We start from the raw sequence: 22,574 nt of genomic DNA, 5'->3' as shown, positions 1-22,574 counted from the left end.
AGGCTCTTTTTTTGGTCATGGCTTTCAGGTAGTCCAATAATTTTTAAATTATCTCTCCTGGATCTATTTTCCAGGTCAGTGGTTTTTCCAAGGAGATATTTCACATTGTCTTCCATTTTTTCATTCCTCTGGTTCTGTTTTATAATATCCTGATTTCTCATAAAGTCACTAGCTTCCACTTGCTCCAATCTAATTTTTAAAGTAGTATTTTCTTCAGTGGTCTTTTGGACCTCCTTTTCCATTTGGCTAATTCTGCCTTTCAAGGCATTCTTCTCCTCATTGGCTTTTTGGAGCTCTTTTGCCATTTGAGTTAGTCTGTTTTTTAAGGTGTTATTTTCTTCAGTGTATTTTTCAGTATTTTTTTGGTTCTCCTTTAGCAAGTCATTGACTTGTTTTTCATGGTTTTCTCGCATCCTTCTCATTTCTCTTCCCAATTTTTCCTCTACTTTTCTAACTTGCTTTTCCAAATCCTTTTTGAGTTCTTCTATGGCCTGGGGCCAGTTCATGTTTTTCTTGGAGGCTTTGGTTGTAGGCTCTATGACTTTGTTGTCTTCTTTAGGCTGTATGTTTTGGTCTTCTTTGTCACCAAAGAAAGAATCCAAAGTCTGAGACTGAATCTGGGCACGTTTTCGCTGCCTGGCCATATTCCCAGCCAACTAACTTGACCCTTGAGTTTTTCAGTGGGGTATGACTGCTTGTAGACTAACGAGTTCTATGTTCTACGTTTGGGGGGGAGGTGCCAGTTCTGTCAGAGCCACACTCCTCCTTCCCCAAGGACCCCCAGTCCAGACTGGGCTTAGATCTTCAGCAGGCTGTTGCACTCCTGCTCTGATCCGCCACTTAATTCCTCCCACCAGGTGGGCCTGGAGCAGGAAGTAACAACAGCTGTAGCTGCCCCACCTCCGCTGCCCCCGGGGCTGGAAGCCTAACCCTGAACTCCTTCCACTCCCGCAGCTTTTTCCACTAACCTTCTCTGCAGTCTTTGGTGTTTGTGGGTCGAGGGGTCTGGTAACTGCCCCAGCTCACATATTCAGGGCGCTAGGGCCCCCTCCGCCCGGCTTCTGGTCTGGATCGTCCACGCCGCTCAGGCTGGGCTCTGCTCCACTCCGTTCCCAGCTCCCAGCTCCCAGCTCCCAGCTCCATGTGGAATAGACCTCACCCAGAGACCATCCAGGCTGTCCTGGGCTGGAGCCCTGCTTCCCTCTGCTGTTCTGTGGGTTCTGCCATTCTAGAATTGGTTCAGAGCCATTTTTATAGGTTTTTGGAGGGACTCGGGTACGGAGCTCACTCTAGTCCGTGCTTACCAGCCGCCATCTTGGCTCCGCTAAGAGCTGGTTTTATGAAAAAAAAAAAAACAATAAAATTGATAAACCTTTTCTCAATGTGATTAAAAAAAGAAAGAAGAAAACCAAATTATCAGTATCAAAAATTAAAAGGGTGAATTCACCTTCAATGAAGAGCAAATTGAACAATAATTAGGAATTATTTTGCCCAATTGTATACTCATAAATTTGATAACCTCAGGAAAATGGATAAATATTTACAAAAAATACAAATTGCCCAGGTTAACAGAAGAGGAAGTAAAATACGTTAATAATCCCATGTCAGAAAAAGAAATTGAGCAAGCCATTAATGAATGCCCCAGTAAAAAATCCCCAGGGTCAAATGGTTTTACGTATGAATTTTATCAAACATTTAAAGAACAACTAATTCCCATACTTTATAGAATATCTGGGAAAATAGGCAAAGAAGGAGTCCTACCAAATTCTTTTTATGGTTTTGTTTCTTTTTTTCTCATGATTCACTTCATTGATCATGATTCTTCTGTATGACTTCACTATTGTATAAATATATTTAATGTGAAGATATATATATATATACATATATATATATGTATATATAGAACATATATCGTATTCCATGCTGTCCTGGGAGGAGGGGAAGAAAATTTCTAACTTAAAAACTTGTGGAATGAAGTGTTGTAAACTAAAAATAAAAAAAAAATGAAAAGATTTTTTTGTAATTATAACAGCTCCATTCTGATCTATTCAAACAAACTTTCAATTATGAAGGTGGGAGAATGAAATAAAATGAAGATATTGGCTTAATCACTATTTATTACATAAATTAACTAATTCAAAATAGTCACAAAAAGGAGGAAGCCAAACAGGAGGTCAATGTCTCAGCCAATAAACATTTAGTGTATTTGTCAAACAGAAACAAACGGTTGCCAAAGGCAGCATTAGATTAGAAGACATGCTCATTTATAAAATGAGAAAGGAAGATGATAGATATTATAAATAGTAAAGTCAGAAATCAGGTAGAAACATTTCAGGAGGAAACATAAGCAAAAATGATGACATGGATTGTAGCAATGATGAATCAAACAGTTATATAGATAAAATCAGAAAAAATAATGAACTGGTAAGAAATAGAAGAGAACTTTATGCATTTTCTTGTACTTTTTCTTGCAACTTGTATTTTATTTTCAAATCCAAATTGCTCTCCTCCCCTCCTCATCTATTGAGAAAGAAGAAAAAAGGCCCATTCCCAATATGTATTTGTGCAAAAGAAATCCTCATTTCAGCCATTTGAGAAATGGGGGAAAAAAAGAGTGAGGTTATAATATGAATTTTTTCTGAACTCTAAAATTAGTTATGTATTTCCATTGTCTTATTTAACAAATACAGTTAGGTTCTCACAAATCAATACATTATGTATCACTCCAGGAAGTAATAAATAATATATAATGAAATGAAATTTTGGAATAAAAACTTAGTCCCAAACAAATATAAATGGTGATTTATATGTGAGGTGAGTGACATAATTTTAAAGGGACTCAGGAATTAATTTTGTTGATGTCTCAAAGAAGCAATAATGCCTAAGAATGGAAAAGAAAATTATTTTATCACAGAAGGCAACAAAAAGATATCAGCAACTACTGATACTAATATTTGTTGCCTCCAATTAAAGGTATACAAATGAGAATGATCTATATAACAAGTGATGTTTTCTTTAATGAAACATAAATGGTAAGGTAAGAATAGACAGACTTTCACAAATCACATTCTACAAAGGACCAGATTTTATACTGCCATTCAGCTGATTGAAAGGTAGAGAGAATATAAAATGCTCCACTGTCTATTTTTTTAATTGTTTAAGAATAAACATTTGACAGTAAAGCCAATGCATCTGTGAAGTTTCCCTTCAAATGAGATATTATCTATGCATAAATTTAAAATATGCAAAATTTCTCAAAAAAGTAAAATCTTGCAGATAAATTTGTTATCTATTTTCAAAGTTATGAAATCAAGTATACTCTTGACCAGGAATTCATATATTCACTTAAGGTCTTTGCTAATATCATGGGAAATATTTTCCACAAAGTTCAAACAAAATAAATATTGCACCTAGTGAGCGTGGCTAACAAAATATCCCTTATTGTATTTGACATCAAATTAATTGTATCAAGCTCTGCAATAGTTTAAAATAAAGTTTTTGTCAAAATGAATGAGGTTATCATCATGAACAACGGAAAGGCAAAGTTGACAAAAAATACCTTTACCTCATACTATGTCATAGGCTTGAAAGTGTAGTATTTTGAGACAATCAACATATTTATCTTGGATATGTGATACAATGAAAAAAGGTTCGGGTATAGAAAGGACCAGAAAATATCTATAGGGCTTGATTTTTTTCCCCAAAATTGAAATGCTTCCAACAATTCCAATTTGGTCCCTGATACAAAAAATTAATATTGATAATAAGTATGAGTTCTTTTTATCATGTAATATATAATAAACAATATAAGATAAGTGGCACAAAAGACAATACGTATGAATGAAGATGAATTTGTCATATCCTTTAACACATTTACAATTAACATGGTATTACTATTGGCATAATAATGGATGTTTTAAAAAAAATCAAAGGAATAATACTACTATATAGGGTGGATCATCTTTCAAGGAATTTTGGAAAGACATAGATTAAAATTATAAGAATTGTATAGAAAGAAAAGGTTTTGGGGTTGTTGATATATACTTCTTAACCATATAAAAAGACAGATAAATCAGATCTCCTTCAATGTATGAAAGGAAGACATAACATTGAAATATTACTTTGGGTGCCTCATTCTGATGTCTTGATATTCTGTAAAAGTAGTCTGTTATCACTCTAAACTCTGTGTTAGGGAAACCTTATTTTATTTCCCTTTATCACAACCATGCAGTTTAATTCTAGTAATTGGAAAAGAAGTATATAGTATTTCCTTAAATATAATTTCACTTTTGACTTCTTTCTGAATAAAATTTTACCAAACCATAATTCCCCTCAAATGGTACTCTCAATTATATTTTGCATATCAATATCATATGCTAGCTTTTAGCTAAATAAGATTTTGAACAATAAAAATAGGAAAATATAAAAAATAACAGTGATCATCATAAGCAATATACTGTGCAATTTAATACAGGAAAACTAATATCTAAAAATGGCCCTTTTTGAAAAACCAGGAGCATTTACATCTATTTCATTACTTTTTATAGTTTGGGAATACATTTTCTATACCTTCATGTTTTGAGGACAAGATTGGCATCTTAGACAAAAATGTATGATGTAAGCTTGCACATAACAGAACACCGAGAAGGAATATTTCTTGCCAAACTCTTTATTTTATTAAAAAATATGAATTGCAGCCCAGTCTTTAGTTTTGTCCAAAAATATGAAAATACTGGAATTTTTTATTATGTTTTCTCTTCTTTCACACAGAAATCTTCTAACATTCACTCACCAGAAACAAGGAGAAGCTGTCACATTTTTTAATTTAAAAATATATTGAAACATATAACTTTGAAATTAGGCTATTACATTCATATTTTCTAATAAAATAAAAAGGATATTTGTATTGTTTTATTTGTGTTGAATCATTAAAATCTTCTTTCAACTATTTTGCAATCAGAAAAAAAATTAGAAATATGTGTCTTCTCTGCTAGACTGTATCAACCACGCTAAACTGCCACACTTTTCAAGGTTTTTTTTTTTAAATAATCTGGTAGTTTACTGGCCCCTGTATGGTAGATCATAACCATTCTCTAAAAGAGTGTAAACATTCCCATAAAATGGTTCTTTTTTATGGGCTTCCTAATGTAGTTTTGGTTAATTTACAATGTTTTGTTTGTCAAGTATAAAGCAAAGCAAAGTTGCCAATTGTTTCCCTGAGCCATCTTTTGGATTGTAGCTTATATCCTACATAAATTAGAACATGTAAAACAATAGAAAGACATATGGGAAATACAGGATTTGGGAAGATGTTCAGGGATAACTTATAGCCTTATGACAATATGATGTCGCTATATTTCCTAGTAGAGATAATTCTTTCTTAATGATGAGTTGTGTTACAGAGACTACATTCAGAATTTTCAAAGTGTTTTCATTTGTGGATATTAATAATTAGCAAACCCAAAACAAAGTACGGTATTTCTTCTAAGTATTATGATTGAAGAAGTATGTTTGAAAATCAGGAGGAATAGAGAATTTTAAATAAATTTGCTCTGATTTATATTGATTGCTTACAGCACTGAGTGGAGAAACCTTCATGCGTATTTGGTAGTGTTGTTAGTAATACTGAAAGAAGTTGTAACAATTGAAAGTTATTGTTAAGATATTTTAAAATAATAAAAATTTTTAAAAAGCTTGGGTATGTTTTTTGCTCCTATGGATCCATGATCTCCCTAGGATGAATACTTTATCCATGAATGTACATCATAATTCATCCTCGAATGGTTTTTCCATGCTCTTTGTCTTTATTTCCTCACCCACTAAAATTTCAGTCTTTTTTATTATAGCTTCTGATTCCAGTACAAAGAAGGGAAACAAGTTCAAATCAGTCAGAATCCTTTCACAGAGTTCAAGGATAAATCAACAAGGGATTGAACTTGTAAAACAGATTTGGTTGCATTTGGATATTGTTAGTAGTTTCATATGGGGTGGTAAATGAATATTTTTATTCTTTTTTAATTAGATGCATTGATTTGGCTCTTGGATTCAAGTGTTCTCAAACATTAAAAAAGGGTGAATCAACTACTCATAGGTGGACTGTTTAAAAAAAATAGAAGCAAGACAGTGGAATAAAGGCAGAGAGTCACCTGATATCTTCCCAATTCTCCTCCAAACAACTTTAAAATAACACCTCAAAATGAATTCTGAAGTAGCAGAATCAATAAGAGGACAGGGTGAAAGAATTTTCCAGCCCAAAAAAGCTTAGAAGGTTGGAAGGAAAGGTTGACCTCTCTGGGGTGAGAGTGAAGCACAGTCTAGCACTGGCTTTAGCCAGTAAGACAGCAGCAGGCCTTGGGGGCATGTCCACCCAAGTGGCCAGGCTTCTGGAGCTAACAGTCCACAGATGGTAAGGGGGTTAGAAAACCAGTCAGAAGAAAGTTACAGGGGACTTTTTGCTGGCACTGGGGGCAAGACTCTGTTGTATTGCCCATAGGCAGTTCCAGGTCACAGAGTGAGAGGGAGGAGAAGTGCTAACCAGAGCAAGGACCCTGGTCACAGTCCTAGAGTAGAAAAGAGTGTTTTTGGTAACCCCCAGAGTAATGCACAGGCCAGTAGGGCAGTGATCACACTTCTTACATCATACCACTTTGGAAGAGCTGAAAATTAAAGACCTGAACTAGCTCTGATAACAGCAACATGGAATACCTGAAGCTTAGTACTGTGACTCTTCCATACAGGTGGTAGAGATCAACTTTAATATTAAATTAAAAGTCAAGAAATATGAGAAAACAACAACATACCTGACCATAGAAAGTTACTAAGATGACAGAGAAGATCAAAAAACAAGCTCAGAAAAAGATAGCAAAATCAAAGCAACTACATTCAAAGCATCAAAGAAAAACATGATTTTGTCTCAAGCCTTAAAAGGATTCATGTAAGAACACAAAAAGGATTTTAAAATCTAATAAGTATAGTAGAGGGAAGATTGGGAAAAGAAATGAGAGTGAGGTATGAAAATCATGAAAAGTAGGTTAAAGCTTAGTAAGGAACCACAAAAACATATGGAAGAATATACTTTAAAAAACTAGAAGAGAACAAATGGTAAAATAGGGACAAAAATCCACTGCAAATAGGAATTCCTTAAAAAACAGAATTGACTAAATGGGAAAAAATTGTTCAAAAAATTCATTGAAGAGGAAAATTAATTGAAATGTGAAATTGTACAAATAGAAAAAGATGTATAAATATTTGTTGAAGAGATCTCCTTAAAAAGTATAATTGGCCAAATGGAAAAGGAGTTACAAAAACTCACTGAAGAAAATAATTTCTGGATAAGTAGAAATTAATTATCTAACCAGACATCAAGAAACAATAAAAACAAATCAAAAGACTGATAGAAGAAAATGTGAAATATCTTATTAGAAAAAAAACTGACCTGGAACATAGATTGAAAATGGATTGGGAGATAATTTAATACTTATTGAACTACCTGAAATCCACAAGATTTATCAGTTTCTATATTAAAGGACTGGAGGGTTAGGAATATGATATTCTCAAGGGCAAAGAAGCTAGGATTACCACCAAGAATCATCTATCCAGCAAAAGAGTATAACTCTTGAATGGGCAAAATAGATATTTAATGCAATAGAGTACTTTCAAGCATTCCTGATGAAAAGATCAGAGCTGAATAGAAAATTTGACTTTCAAACAAAAGACCAAGACAAGCCTTAAAAAATAAGCAGGAAAGAGAAATCATAAGGTATTCAATAAGATTAAACTGTTTGTATTTCACATTGGAAGATTTCTAAAGAAATTTATCGTTATTAGTTCAGTTAGAAGGACTATGCATAGATAAAAGGTACAGATGCAAGTTGACAATTATAGGATAACATCTAAAAAAGAGGTGAGAAAGAGGAATATAGTGGGAGAAAGCGAAAGGGAGAGATAGAATGAGGTAAATTATCTCATATTTGGTACAAAAGAACTTATACCATGGAAAGGAAGATGGAGGGTGGTTACACATAACCCTTGAACCTTACTCTCATCAGAATTGTGCTGAAAGAGGAAATAATATGCACACTTAGTTGGGTATAGAAAACTATCTTACCCTACAGGGAAGTAGAAGAAGAAAGGGATAAAAGAAGGTGGAGGGGCTTATAGAAGGGAGGACAGATTGGGAGGAGATGGAGGTCAGAATCAGCTGTGAATGACTTAGCTATTCTGAGCAATACAATGATCCAAAACAGTTCATAAGGTCTTAGGATGAAAAATGCTATCCACTTTCAGAGAATGAACTCTTGGAGTCTGAATGCAGATCAATGCTTATTTTTTTCCTTCTTTCTTTTTCTTGGTTTTTTATTTATTTTGGGGGGAGTTTCTGTGTTTTCTTTCACACTAACATATGAAATATGGAAATATGTTTTCCATGATTACACATGTATAACCTATATCAGATTGTTTGCCTTCTCAAAGAAGGGGAGGAGTAGAAGAGATGAAATTAGGAATTCAAGTTTAAAAAAATGTTAGAAAATTGTTCACACAATGTTATAAAAAATAATATATAAAAAAATGAGTTTCACCAATTTCATATTAAACCCAAATGGCTTTGGAATCCTTGAATTTTCTGTGAATAAGACTAAATTGAAGCTATGGTGGACAGAAATGGAAACAGTGTACAGCAGGTTATTTGTATGGAGTGGAACTTAGAAAGAAATAGGAGAGACATAAAGATTATATGTGGTAGTATGGGCTTTGCAGGATGAGAGTACCATTACTTTTGGAAAGAGGAGTAGCAGATTAGTTAAGTAGATAGAATGTTAACTAGTTCCAAATTTTCTGTTAAATTTTTCATGAAATGGACATTGGGATGAAAGAGCTATCATAAATTTTGTCTCTAGGTAGACTATTATTACAAGGCCTCTGAATCATACCCATCATGGAAATTTCATAATCAACAATTTATACCAAATTCCTTTTCACATATTTGAAAATGGAGGTGGGGGATATAGAACTACTCAATTCTTTCATAGTTGGCTACAGGTATTACAGAAGAAGGATCCAAATGAAATGATTCATTTGGCATGGGTAGAAGGGATCATTTTGAATTTTGAATAGGATAGATAGATAATCTTGATTTAAAATGGAGTTTTTCTTTAGAATAGTGATATCACATTCAATCATGTTCAGAGCTGGCAAACCTTCACATGTAGGTAAGACATATTTCCTCATCTTTGAAGTGGATCTGGCAATCAATCTTTCATCCTTGAAAGAAGGAGCAACAATAAGAACATAAGTAGTGATAAGAAAGAACCTAAAACTTAAAGGTGCTGGGTATCATCTCTGTCTCTTTATGTTTCTATTTACCTCTTTCTCTGTGGTTGGAAAGGGGAGCAAGTTTCTCTCTGCATGTCTTTCTCTATTGCCTCTTTTTCTTTTTGGAGAATGAACCAACAAAGTTTGCTTGATACACTCAGCTTATGAGTATTTTAGAGGTTTAGTGGTTTAGAGGCTGTTTTTTTGGTAGGTAAAGGGTGAAGTTTATCTTTTTTCTTGGCTCTTAAGATCCCTGTGCTCTCTGCCTGTCTCTTTCTCTCTGTCTCTGTGTCCCTGTCTCTCTGTGTCTCACTTTGTTCTCAGTCTGTCTGCTTCTCTCTCTCTCTCTCATGCTCTCATTGTGAATTCCACATGGCTTTCTATCTGAATATGCCTTGATGGGACAAAGATATGTATCACGTTTATCCATTGTCATCCTCTTTCCAGGAAAAGTAGTATATCTTATATTTTGGGGATTATTGATTATAATTCTGTTTTCATTATGTGTAAATTATTTTGATCAATTTGTATGTTTAAAATTAAGTAAATATTTCCCTCTGACACAAAATTTTGTTTCCTATTAAATACCTTTTTTTGACAAGCATAATAATGTCTTTGTTTTGTGGGGTTCCACTTTCAGACCCTTTAACATTAAATGTCTACACATTCCTAAGTGTCCTGTTGTCCAACAGATTAGAATTTTTAAATCATTTGTCATAGCAACAGTCAGTCTGAAGCCTATTACGGAGAAAGACTGCAGAATTAGTCTACTGAACTATATAATAGAGCCTTTCTTGGGAGAAAAAAATGCTGTAATTTAAGCAAAACAACAACAACAAAGAAAATCTTATCACAGAAATGTTTAATGTCCTTCAAACCCATAGGAGCGGAGACTTTGCAAGACAAAAACTTTTGAATTTTTTTCTGAATTATTTAGAAGAAGAAATTGATAATAAATACTGGCATGTATTATCACAAAATGCATTTTTATCAATGATAGAGATTTTTTGCTAACCGTCAGGAGCCAGGTATGAAATCTCCACTTCTGGTAGGACCATTAAGCTGTTTCTTATTGAAAGGAGTAGAATGGTATTATTTTATCAATATTGAGCTTGTTGGAAATCTGAATTACAGATTGTTGAGTCAAATCCAAAAGGAAGATAGTGAAGAAGAACCTGATGTCCTGTGGATTCCTTCTCAAGCCTTACATTTTGGGGAAAATACACATCAAAGGAAGCCTGTGAGTAAAGGAGGCCCTGTGATCCTTTTATATTGTTTATCTGAGAGTTGCCTGAAAATAGTTGAGTAGGATATGGCTAGAGAACAAAGTTATGGCTGGAGTACACAGGGATGTTCCTGGTAACCATTCAAATTTCATATTTATCTAATCTCAGCCACTGAGCTGGCAATAATGGGAAGAAGTAAAAGGCTGACTATTCCTAACCTGACCATTTTTTATTTCACAAAATTGGCACCTTGGAGGAATAATACAGAGAAAAGAATGCTCCCCTCTGAAAATGTATTAGCCACTGACACTTGACAATATTCTATGCCAAGAATGAATATTTGAGGACAAGACACATGACTGTGGGACTGACAATTGAAAATGAATTAATTAAGAAACAAAAAAATAAACAAATAGAAAGATAAATTGAATCATTATACCAAAGCAACTATATTCTTCTAATGGTTCCTCTTTCCCAAAGATTTAAATAGAATGTATCAACAAACACACAATGAATTTTGCCTTGGAAAGAATTGGACTATATGAATTTTATCTCATACTACCCTTCACAAGATAGAGAATATTGCTTGGTGTACAGAAAAAAAATATTACATGAGTCTTTAAGGGAAAAAATCCGAAAATAAAATGAATATATGAGGCTGACTTTCAGTCATCTTGCTTATTTACCTGAAGTTCTGATGCTTTAACATTTACCAGAAAAATATCAATGTTTGATGTTATTTAGGAAATAATACAAATTACTTTATAATCATCTTTCTGCAACATCTCCTTTTTCCATTTACTTATGAGAGGTGAACAAAATACATTCTTTTAGAGAAGGAACGGCATAAGGTGATAACAACAATAAGAACAAAAAATATCCAGAATCACCCATAGCACACTGAAACTTGAGATAGGTATACTTTCTTTTTCATTCCTACTACCTAGTCCTCATCATGTTATATCTCAATAACTATTTAATAGTCTATTTAACTGTTAATTTTGCCCTATGTAACTCAAAACAATTCTGAAAAGTACTGTTAGAGAAAGAACTAATTCTGCCATATAGAAGCTTTGTGCAGGGTCTGACATTATTTGCAAATTTATTACAAGCAGTTATGGGTCACAGTTCCAGGGCAGAGAGGAACGAACACGTATGGTCAATCAGAAGGGAGTGGGAGACCTGGACATACTTCCAAGGCAGAAAAGAGAATTAGCCTGTGTTGTTGTAAGGAACCAGAGCACCTGGTAACAGTTACGGGGCCAAAAGGAACTCTAGCATTTGCAGATGCAGAGGAGCAAGGTAACAAACCAGAGAGCTGACCATGAGACCAGTGACCACACCTCTCCACAGATTGCACATCACCTTGGAAGCACCAAAATTTATACCACCAGAACTTTGAAAACAGCAGCACCCAGTGCCAGAAAAAGTCCCCTGTAATCTCTTTTTGACCAGTTGTTTGACCCCTTTTACTGTCTCTGGGATAAGAGCTACTAAATCTGCTGCTGCCATTATCATGAACACCTTCAAGGTCCATTACTTGTGTTTCCATTGGATGCATTCCAGGCTGCCCCCTGCCTATTTCTCACAGACCTTTCCTGTTGACCTCCTAAATTGCCATAAGGTAAAAATATGTCTCACTCTGAACTTTTGTTAACTTCATGCCACTCCAGAATTTGGTTTGAGGCATTATTTTAAAGTTTATTTTTTTGGAGAGGAGTGTTGTGAGAAGTCAGCTAGGTTACTGCCTCTACCCTGCCATCTTGACTCAACTCTCTATTCGATATGTTCTTTAACCTATCTTTTGCATAATAAACTTCTAAGACATAAATCTGGCCACATCAATGCTTGGTTCAAACATCACTAATGGTTTGCTCTTGCCTAATAAATATTTTTCTCCTCCATCGGTAGACAATTTTATGCCCACAGCATACAACTTCATTGTTCTGTGAGAGAGTTTTAATTTCAGTTCTTCAGATACTGTGGGGTAGGGGTCTCCTTAGCAATAACTGATTTCTCCAGCACCACTGCCCACAATACCATAGTGTTCCATGAGTCACAGCCATAAATATTACTAAAAGTTCATTAGTATTTTAAAATGGGAAATATAAATAAGGAATTACAATGGAAAGTGACATAAAGTATGTCATTCAAGAAAAACAAGTTCAAAAATGAAAACAGAAATATCACAAAGAAAGAGTGATAACCAGTGGATTATATCTTGGTGAATGGAGGATGTTTAAAGTAATCTACAATTTGGTTCCAGGGTTATCTCATTACTACCCTCAAAAAATTCTAAATTGGTTTACAATACCCTCCATGTTCTCCAATTTCTGAATTTTTATTCACTATAGTACCTATTCCTACAAAATCTACATACACACATATATATTTTTGTGTGCATACACATATACATATACATACATAAACACTAGTATGAGCATGTCACTCACTTGCTTAAAAATATTTTCTGGTTCTATAATGAAAAAGCAAATTCTTCAGTGACTGTTTAAGCACTCTACAATAAGGTTCACATATACTTTTCTAACTGTGGTTTCATATTACTCTCTTTCATCCATTCTATGTCCCAGCCATATTGGCCTGTGAGTTGTTCAGAAAATTTCAAATTATATTTTCCATTCAATCAATGAAAATTTTTTAGCAATGACTATGTGCAGGGTACTGCACTAATTATTGTATAAGCTGACGCTGTCGTGACTGGAATTCACTTCCTTCATAACTACATCCCTGAAAATGTTTTGCATATAGATTAAAACTTTTATTTTATACATACCAAGTCGTAGGCAGGACCATGTCAAACAGAGGACAAATGGGACTTTGTCCCCAAATGGTGGGGAGAATGAATGGCTCACATCCTTTATATAGCTACTGGATTGCTACTGCTAATCTATGCCACTATGCATTGTATTTATTCACAAGTCATCATCCTCACACAGCGTCAAATCCATTGCTTTGGCATTTTTTCCACAGATCATAAATTCTCCAATTGTTTTCAAGTATATGCAACCCAGACCCACCTCTTTATCTGGGTCAACTGAACATATAGTTGAACTGGTCTCCACACAACTACTCAAGTGTTTTTGCCCAATCTAGAAACACTCCAATGTAAGTTTATGATTGCTAATATTTTCTTTTTGTTTTCAAAATATTTCCTATTTATGATTTCCTGATTGTACTGTGAAATATCAGGAGAATGTCAATTTCTTGAAGGCTAGAACTCTTCCATTTATTGTCTTTATCTCAGCACCTTGAAAATTGACTTGTACAGTAGAGACTTGAAAACTGATTGTTAAAGTCTCATTCATTGATTCAGTAATTTTATCTATGCGATGTTCTTTTCACTGAAAAGGAGTCTATCTCTTTCTTTGGGAGGGGAGAAGGCAGGGCAATTGGGGTTAAGTGACTTGCCGAAGGTCACAGCTAGTAAGTGTGCCAAGTGTCTGAGGCTGGATTTGAACTCAGGTCCTCCTGACTCCAGGGCTGGTGCTCTACTCACTGTGCCACCTACCTGCCCTAGGACTCTATATCTTAATAATAATAATGTATGTTTCTGCTCCCTCCCCCCAAAATAATTAATCTCATCAAATTCAAGATGTGCTTGTCATATACTGAGAGTGATGGCAAGACAAAGGACCATCCTAATGATCTACTGGTAGCTTCATGATATCAAGAGAAAGCAAGCGAGTCTTCTAGCACACTATGCAAACCTTGGTCATGAATTAAAGGGGCAGGGAGAGGGGGTTTAGACAACATAATGTGTAGATATGGCTGAAGTGTGATAATCACCTTTGAAGAAAACATCCACAATCATGAGAAACAAATAGAAATGCCTTGGTACCTCCCTGAAAGCAACTCAACAGGGAAGCCTGAGGTGCAACTTTGATCTCCATATCCAAGAAGTTTAAGTTTTTAACGCTATCCTGGGTCCTCAAGAAAACATATTATTATTGTTTTTTCCCCTATTTGGAAAAGCAGTGGAAAAAAAAAAACTGCAATAGCTCAATCCCCTGAGATGGTTCTTGGCATTTTCTTTTCTTTTTTTGAGATTTTTTTTCTTTTTAGTTTACAACACTCAATTCCACAAAATTTTGGGTTCCAGATTTTCTTCCTCCCCTCACCGACCAACCTGTACAAGGCCTCCTGGAATCTAATATATCTTCTATGTATAACTTCACATTAAACTTATTTATACAATAGTCAAGTTGTAAAGAGGAATTATGACCAATGGAATGAATCATGAGAAAGAAGAAACAAAACCAAAAAAAAATTAAAAAAAAAAAAAACAAAAGGGAAAAAAAAAAAAAAAAAAGTTAAAAAAAAGGTGAGCATGAAGTAGGCCTCAATCTGCATTCAGAATGCATACTTCTTTCTCTGGATGTAGATAGCTCTCTCCATCATGAGTCCTTTGGAGTTGTCTGTGCACCTTGTATTACTGAGAAGAGCAAAGTCTATCAGGGTTAGTCATCACAGAATCCATATATCTGTGGTTGTATATAATGTTCTCCTGGTTCTGCTACACTTGGTCCACATTATATCATGAAGGTTTTTCCAGGTGATTATGAAGTCCATATCATCCCCATTTCTTATAGCACAATAGTATTCCATTACTGTCATATACCACAACTTGTTCAGCCATTCCCCAATTGATGGGCATCCCCTTGATTTCCAGTTATTTGCTACTAAAAAAAGAACCATTATAAATATTTTTTTACATATGGGTCCTTTTTGCACTTGTGTGATCTCTTTGAGATACAAACCTACATGTGGTATTTCTGGGTCAAAAGGTATGAACATTTTTATAGCCCTTTGGGCATAGTTCCAAATTGCTCTCCACAATGGCTGGATCAGTTCACAACTCCACCAACAATGTAAGAGTGTTCCAATTTTCCCACATCCTCTACAGCATTTATCATTTTCCTTTTTTGTCATTTTAGCCAATCTGACAGGAGAGATGTGGTACCTAAGAGTTGTTTTGATTTGCATTTCTCTAGTCAGTAGTGATTTCGAGCATTTTTTCATATGCCTATAGATAGCTTTAATTTCTTCCTCTAAAAACTGTGTGTTCATATCCTTTGACCATTTCTCAATTGGGGAATGTCTTGTATTCCTATAAATTTGTCTCAGTTCCCTGCATATTTTAGAGATAAGGCTTTTATCAGAGACACTAGTTGTAAAGATTTTCTCCCAATTTTCTGCTTCCCTCCCAATCTTTGTTGCATTGGCTTTTTTTATACAAAAATATTTCAATTTGACATAATCAAAATTATCTATTTTGCATTTTGTAATGCTCTCTATCTCTTGCTGTATCATGAATTCTTTTCTTTTACATAAATCTGATAGGTAAACTATTCCTTGCTCTCTCAAATTGCTTACAGTATCAGCCTTTATTCCTAAATTATGAACCCATTTTGACTTTATTTTGGTATATGGTGTAAGATATTGGTCTATTCCCAGTTTCTGCCCTACCATTTTCCAATTTTCCCAGCAGTTTTTGTGAAATGGTGAATTAGCCCAGAAGCTGGATTCTTTGGGTTTATCAAAGAGAAGATTGCTATAGTTGTTGACCACTGCATCTTGTGTACCTATCCTATTGCACTGATCCATGACTCTGTATCTTAGCCAGTTCCAGGTAGTTTTGATGACTGGTGCTTTATAATACAGTTATGTATGGCTAGGCCACCATCCCTAGCATTTCTTTTCATTAATTCCCTAGATATTCTAGACCTCTTGCTTTTCCAGATGAATTTTGTTATTATTTTATCCAGCTCTGTAAAATAGGTTTTTGGTATGACACTGAATAGATAAATTAATTTAGGAAAAATTATCATTTTTCTTTATATTACCTCAGCCTAAACATAAGCAACTGATATTTTCCCATTTATTTATTCGTGTGAAAAGTGTTTCATAATTATGTTCATCTAGGCCCAGGGTCTGTCTTTGCAGATAGACTCCCAAATATTTTATAGTGTCTACAGTAACTTTGAATGGAATTTCTCTTTCTATTTCTTGCTTTGGGCTTTGTTAGCAATATACAGGAATGCCGAGGATTTATGTGGGTTTATTATATATCCTGAAACTTTGCTAAAGTTGTTTATTATTTCAAGTAGTTTCTTACTTGATTCTCTAGGATTCTCTAAGTAAATCATCATATCATCTGCAAAAAGTGATAATTTAGTTTCTTCTCTGCCTATTCTAATTCCTTCAATTTCTTTTTCTTCTCTTATTGCTACAGCTGAAATTTCTAGGACCAAATTGAATAGTAGGGGTGATAGTGGACATCCTTGTTTCACCCCTGATCTTACTGGGAATGCATCTAGCTTATCCCCATTACAAATAATGCTTGTTGATGGTTTGATGTAATTGATATTAATAATTTTAAGGAAGGCCCCGTTTATTCCTATGCTTTCTAGTGTTTTTAATACGAATGGGTGTTGAATTTGTTAACCCCTTAACATTGCTTTCATTGAGATAATCATGTTTTCTGCTAGCTTTGTTGTTGATATGATCAATTATGCTGATAGTTTTCTTGATATTGAACCAGTTTTGCATTCCTGGGATAAATCTCATGATAAGTTGCTACAGTCTTTTTGCTTATATTTTGTGTAGAATTTTTGCATCAATATTCATTAGGGAAATTGGTCTATAATTTTTTTTCTTCGTTTTGACTCTTCCTGGTTTGGGTATTAGTACCATATTTGTGTCATGAAAAGAATTTTGTAGGACTTCTTCTTCACCTATTTTTCCCAAATATTCTATAAAGTATAGGAATTAATTGTTCTTTAAATGTTTGATAAAAGTCACATGTAATACCCTCTGGCCCTGGACATTTTTTTCCTAGGGAGTTCACTGATGGCTTGATCAATTTCTTTTTCTGAGATGCGGTTATTTAGGAATTTTACTTCCTCTTGTTTTAACCCAGGCAGTTTATATTTTTGTAGATATTCATCTATATCCCTAAGGTTATGAAATTCATGGGCATACAGTTGGGCAAAATAATTCCTAATTATTGTTTTGATTTCCTCTTCTTTAGAGGTGAATTCATCCTTTTCATTTTTTGATACTGGTAATTTGATTTTCTTCTTTCTTTTTTTTTAAATCAAATTGACCAACGGTTGATCAATTTTACTGTTTTTTTTTTTAATCACAAAATCAGCTCTTGGTTTTATTTATTAATTCAATAGTTTTCTTAATTTCAATTTTATTAATCTCTCCCTTGATTTTCAGTATTACTAATTTGGTATTTAATTGGGGATTTTCAATTTCTTCTTTTTCTGCCTTTTTCAGTTGCATGCCCAATTCATTGATCTCCTTTTTCTCTATTTTATTCATGTAAGCATTTAGAGATATAAAACTTGCCCTGAGAACTGCTTTTGCTGCATCCCATAAGTTTTGGTATGTTGGCTCATTATTGTCATTCTCTTGAAGGAAGTTATTAATTATTTCTCTGATTTGTTCTTTGGCCCACTCATTCTTTAGAATTAGATTATTTAGTTTCCAATTAATTTTTTGCTTATTTTTCCATGGTTCTTTATTACAAATAATTTTTATTGCATCATGATCTGAAAAGGGTGCTTTGACTAATTTTGCCTTTTTGCACTGGATTATGAGGTTTTTATGCCCTTGCACGTGGTCAATTTTTGAGTGTGTGTCATGTGCCACAGAGAAAAAGTATATTCGTTTTTATCCCTGTATTGGGGATCAAGGTGGGCTCTTAGCACTTATTCAACCAAGTGCCCTTGAAGAGTTTGGTCTTTGTTTCCTTTGATTAATTTAGTGTCTTGGATTGAGTCTTACTACCCCAGGCCCAAACCCCTATCTATTAGTTGTTAAGCCTATGTGGGTGTGAATTGGTAACAAAGGTGGGGCTCCAGGTGGGACCAATGAAAGGAGGTGCTAAGACCAGGGCCAATAGTAAGAGCTTAACTTCTGGTCACTCAGATGATATTTGATGAAGGCTGAAGAGTTGATAAAAAGAGAAGGCAGAGCTATTTGCTTAGGGCTCTTACTCTTGGTGGTGTGCTGATGTGGAGACTCTGGGCAGCTGTACTTAAGAGCCCTCCAGTTTGTAAACCCAGATGTTCTGACTTTGTTAAACACTGGTAACTATGCATTGAGATTTGAATCAGACAAGGTCTGTCTTTTGATGTTTGTAATTTGTTTGTATTTCCTCTGAAGTTTACGGTGCTGGTTTTTTCCCCCTGAACTAAGTGAATGATATTTGTATACTGGATTAAGTTGAGATTGTTAACCCCATAACGTTGCTTTCCTTAGTAAAGCAGTTCAAAGGAACCTGGGCTTGCAGCATTCTGTGAGCTGGTTGTTGTTGGTTTTACACACCCATGGCAGCTGCTAGCCCAATTGTTGCAACAATCCCCATTCAGTTTTCTCCAGAGGTCTACCATATCTGCCTTTTCTAAAATTCTGTTCACCTCCTTAAATTCTTTCTTCTTTATTTGGAGGTTAGATTTATCAAGTTCAGAGAGGGGAAGGTTGAGGTCTCCCATTATTATAGTTTTGCTGTCTATTTCTTCCTGCAAATCCCTTAACTTCTCCTCTAAGAATTTGCATGCCATACCACTCGGTGCATATATGTTGAACAATGATATTGCTTCATAGTTTATGGTGCCTTTTAGCAGGATATAGTGTCCTTCCTTATCTCTTTTAATTAGATCTATCTTTATTTTTGCTTTGTCTGAGATTAGGATTGCTACCCCTGCATTTTTTTTTTTTTTACTTTAGCTGAAGCACAATATATTTTACTCCAGCCTTTTGCCTTTACCCTATGTGTATTACCCCTGTTTCAAATGTGTTTCTTGTAAACAGCACATTGTAGGATTATGGTTTTTAATTCATTCTGCTATCTGCTTCTGTTTTATGGGAGAGTTCATCCCATTCACATTCATAGTTATGTTTACTATCTGTGTCTTTTTCTCCATCCTATTTGCTCCCTGTTTATGCTTTTATTTCTCCCTTTGCCCCTCCACTTCTCAACAAAGTTTTGCTTTTGTTTGCTGCCTTCCTCAGTTTACCCTCCCTCTTTATTCTCCTCCCTTATCTTACCATTTTCCACTTGCTACTTCTTCCCTCCCTTCTGACCACCCCCTCCCTTTTTTCCCCTTTCCCCTCCTACTGCCTGTAGGACAAGTTTGATTTCTTTATTTATCAGGGTATGTTATTCCCTTCTTGAACCAAATACAATGACAGTAAAGCTCAAATACTGCTCTTCTCCCTCCCTTCTTTCCCTGTACTATAGTGTGTTTTTGTGCCTCTTCATTTGATGTAATTTACCCTTTTTTACTACCTTCTTACCTCTTCCCCCAGAACCCTCCCTTTACATCTCTTAATTATGTTTTTATCCTTATATCAGTTATTTTATACAGACATCCACAGTCTATGTGTATCCCTTTAAATTGTACTATTCTCAAGATTTACATATATATGTATATGTGTATATATATATATATATATATATATATATATATATATATATATATCATACACAAGATGATATAATCCTACATAAAGGTGTAAATAATTTGCCCTTACTGATTAATAAGGTTTGTGGGGTTATTCCCCCTGTTCACCTTTTTATGTCTCTCTTGGGTTTTGTATTTAAAGATAAAATTTTCCATTGAGTTCAGGCCTTTTCAACAGGAAGGTCGAGAATTCCCTTATTTCATTGATTGTCCATCACCTTGCCTGAAAAATTATGCTCAATTTTGAAAAACTCATAGTTGTTCCTCTTTACAGAAATCTTTAGTAAAAGGCAAAAGATTTATATGATCTGAAGAGAAACCAGAGAATGTTTTTTGGCATTTTCAAAGGGGTGATAGATAATGAGCAGGATTTTTTTCTTTGAAGATGTTAGGGATTGTTTTTGGGATATGTGGGGCTTGGTAATCTTTAAATTAATTATTGCATAGAACCTAATTTTATTTAAGCCTAAACTAATTTCTTCTAGATATGGTGTCAGTGGATCTGTGCTATTTTACCTAAGTTGATAGAAACTAACAAATATTCTAATAAAATTTATGACCTTAGAGATATAAAACTTCCCCTAAGAACTGCTTTTGCTGCATCCCATAAGTTTTGGTATGTTGTTTCATTATTGTCATTCTCTTGAATGAAATTATTAATTGTTTTTCTGATTTGTTCTTTGGCCCACTCACTCTTTAGAATTAAATTATTTAGTTTCCAATTAGTTTTTAGCTTATTTTTCCATGGTACTTTATTAAAAATGATTCTTATTGCATCATGATCTGAAAAGGATGCATTGACTACTTCTGCTTTTCTGCACTGGATTGTGAGGTTTTTATGCCCTAGTAGATGGTCAATTTTTGAGTATGTGCCATGTACTTTTGAGAAGAAAGTATATTCCTTTTTATCCCCATTCAGCTTACTCCAGAGGTCTATCATATGTGCCTTTTCTAAAATTCTGTTTACCTCCTTCACTTTTTTCTTATTTATTTTGAGGTTAGATTTATCAAGTTCAGAAAGGGGGAGGTTGAGGTCTCCCAATATTATAGTTTTGCTGTCTATTTCTTCTTGTAAATCCCTTAACCTCTCCTCTAAGAATTTGTATGCCTTACCACTTGGTGCATATATGTTAAGCAATGATATTGCTTCATTGTTTATGGTGCCTTTTAGCAGGATATAATGCCCTTCCTTATCTCTTTTAATTAGATCTATCTTTACTTTTGCTTTGTCTGAGATTAGGATTGCTACACCTGCTTTTTTTACTTTAGCTGAGGCACAATATATTTTACTCCAGCCTTTTACCTTAACCCTATGTGTATCCCCCTGTTTCAGATGTGTTTCTTGTAAACAGCATATTGTAGGATTATGGTTTTTAATCCATTCTGCTATCTGCTTCCGTTTTGTGAGAATGTTCATCCCCTGCACGTTCAGGGTTATGATTTCTATCTGTGTCTTTTTCTCCATCCTATTTCCCCCTGTTTATGCTTTTATTTCTCCCTTTCCCCTTCTCCTCCCCAACAAAGTTTTGCTTTTGACCGCCGCTTTCCTCAGTTAACCCTCCCTCTTTATTCCCCTCCCTTATCTTACCGTTACCCACTTGCTACTTCTCCTCTTCCTTCTGCCCACCCCCCTCCCTTTTCCCCCCTTACTCTCCCACTTCCCGTAGGACAAGTTAGATTTCTAAACTTATCAGAGTATGTTATTCCCTTCTTGAACTAGATCAGATGACAGTAAAGCTCAAATACTGCTCTTCTCCTTCCCTTCTTGCCCTCTACTATAATATGTTTTTTTGCCACTTCCTTTGGTGTAATTTACCCTTTTCTACTACCTCCTTACCACTTCCCTCATAGCCCTCCTTTTATATCTCTTATTTATATTTTATATCTTTACATTAGTTAATTTATACAGGCATTCACAACCTATGTATATCCCTTTCATTTCTCATAATAGTTGTACCATTCACAAGAGTGACTTATATATGTATATGTATATGTATATGTATATGTATATGTATATGTATATATATATATATATATGTGTATATATATATATATGTATATATATATATATACACACATAAAAAACATGCATAAGATGATATAATCCCACATAAAGATGTAAACAACCTAAGCTTATTGGTTAATGAGGTTTGTGGGGTTTTTCCCCCGGTTACCTTTTTATGTCTCTCTTGAGTTTTGTATTTGGAGATCAAATTTTCCATTGAGTTCTGGCCTTTTCATCAGGAAGGTCTGGAATTCCCTTATTTCATTGAATGTCCATCGCCTTGCATGGAAAATTATGCTTAGTTTTGCTGGGTAGTTGATCCTTGGTTGTAGTCCCAGATCCTTTGCCCTTTGGAATATCATATTCCAATTTCTCCTGTCTTTTAATGTGGAAGCTGAGAGATCCTGCGTGATCCTGACTGTACTTCCACGATATTTGAATTGCTTCTTTTTGGCTGCTTGTAGTATTTTCTCCTTGAGTTTATAGCTCTGAAATTTGGCTATAATATTTCTTGGTGTTTTCAGTTTGGGGTCT

The 22,574-nt window shown here is 34.6% G+C and overlaps 1 pseudogene; it reads right to left on the bottom strand.

The window, feature by feature from the left end:
- Nucleotides 1-20,255: 20,255 nt before the first annotated feature.
- Nucleotides 20,256-20,363, bottom strand: LOC118835136 (annotated as a pseudogene).
- Nucleotides 20,364-22,574: the final 2,211 nt, after the last annotated feature.

The sequence above is a fragment of the Trichosurus vulpecula genome, chromosome 1 (assembly GCF_011100635.1).
Source record: "Trichosurus vulpecula isolate mTriVul1 chromosome 1, mTriVul1.pri, whole genome shotgun sequence".
Taxonomy (NCBI): Eukaryota; Metazoa; Chordata; class Mammalia; order Diprotodontia; family Phalangeridae; genus Trichosurus; species Trichosurus vulpecula.
The sequence above is the reverse complement of the archived record's forward strand: the minus strand, read 5'-3'. Positions and strand labels throughout refer to the sequence as shown.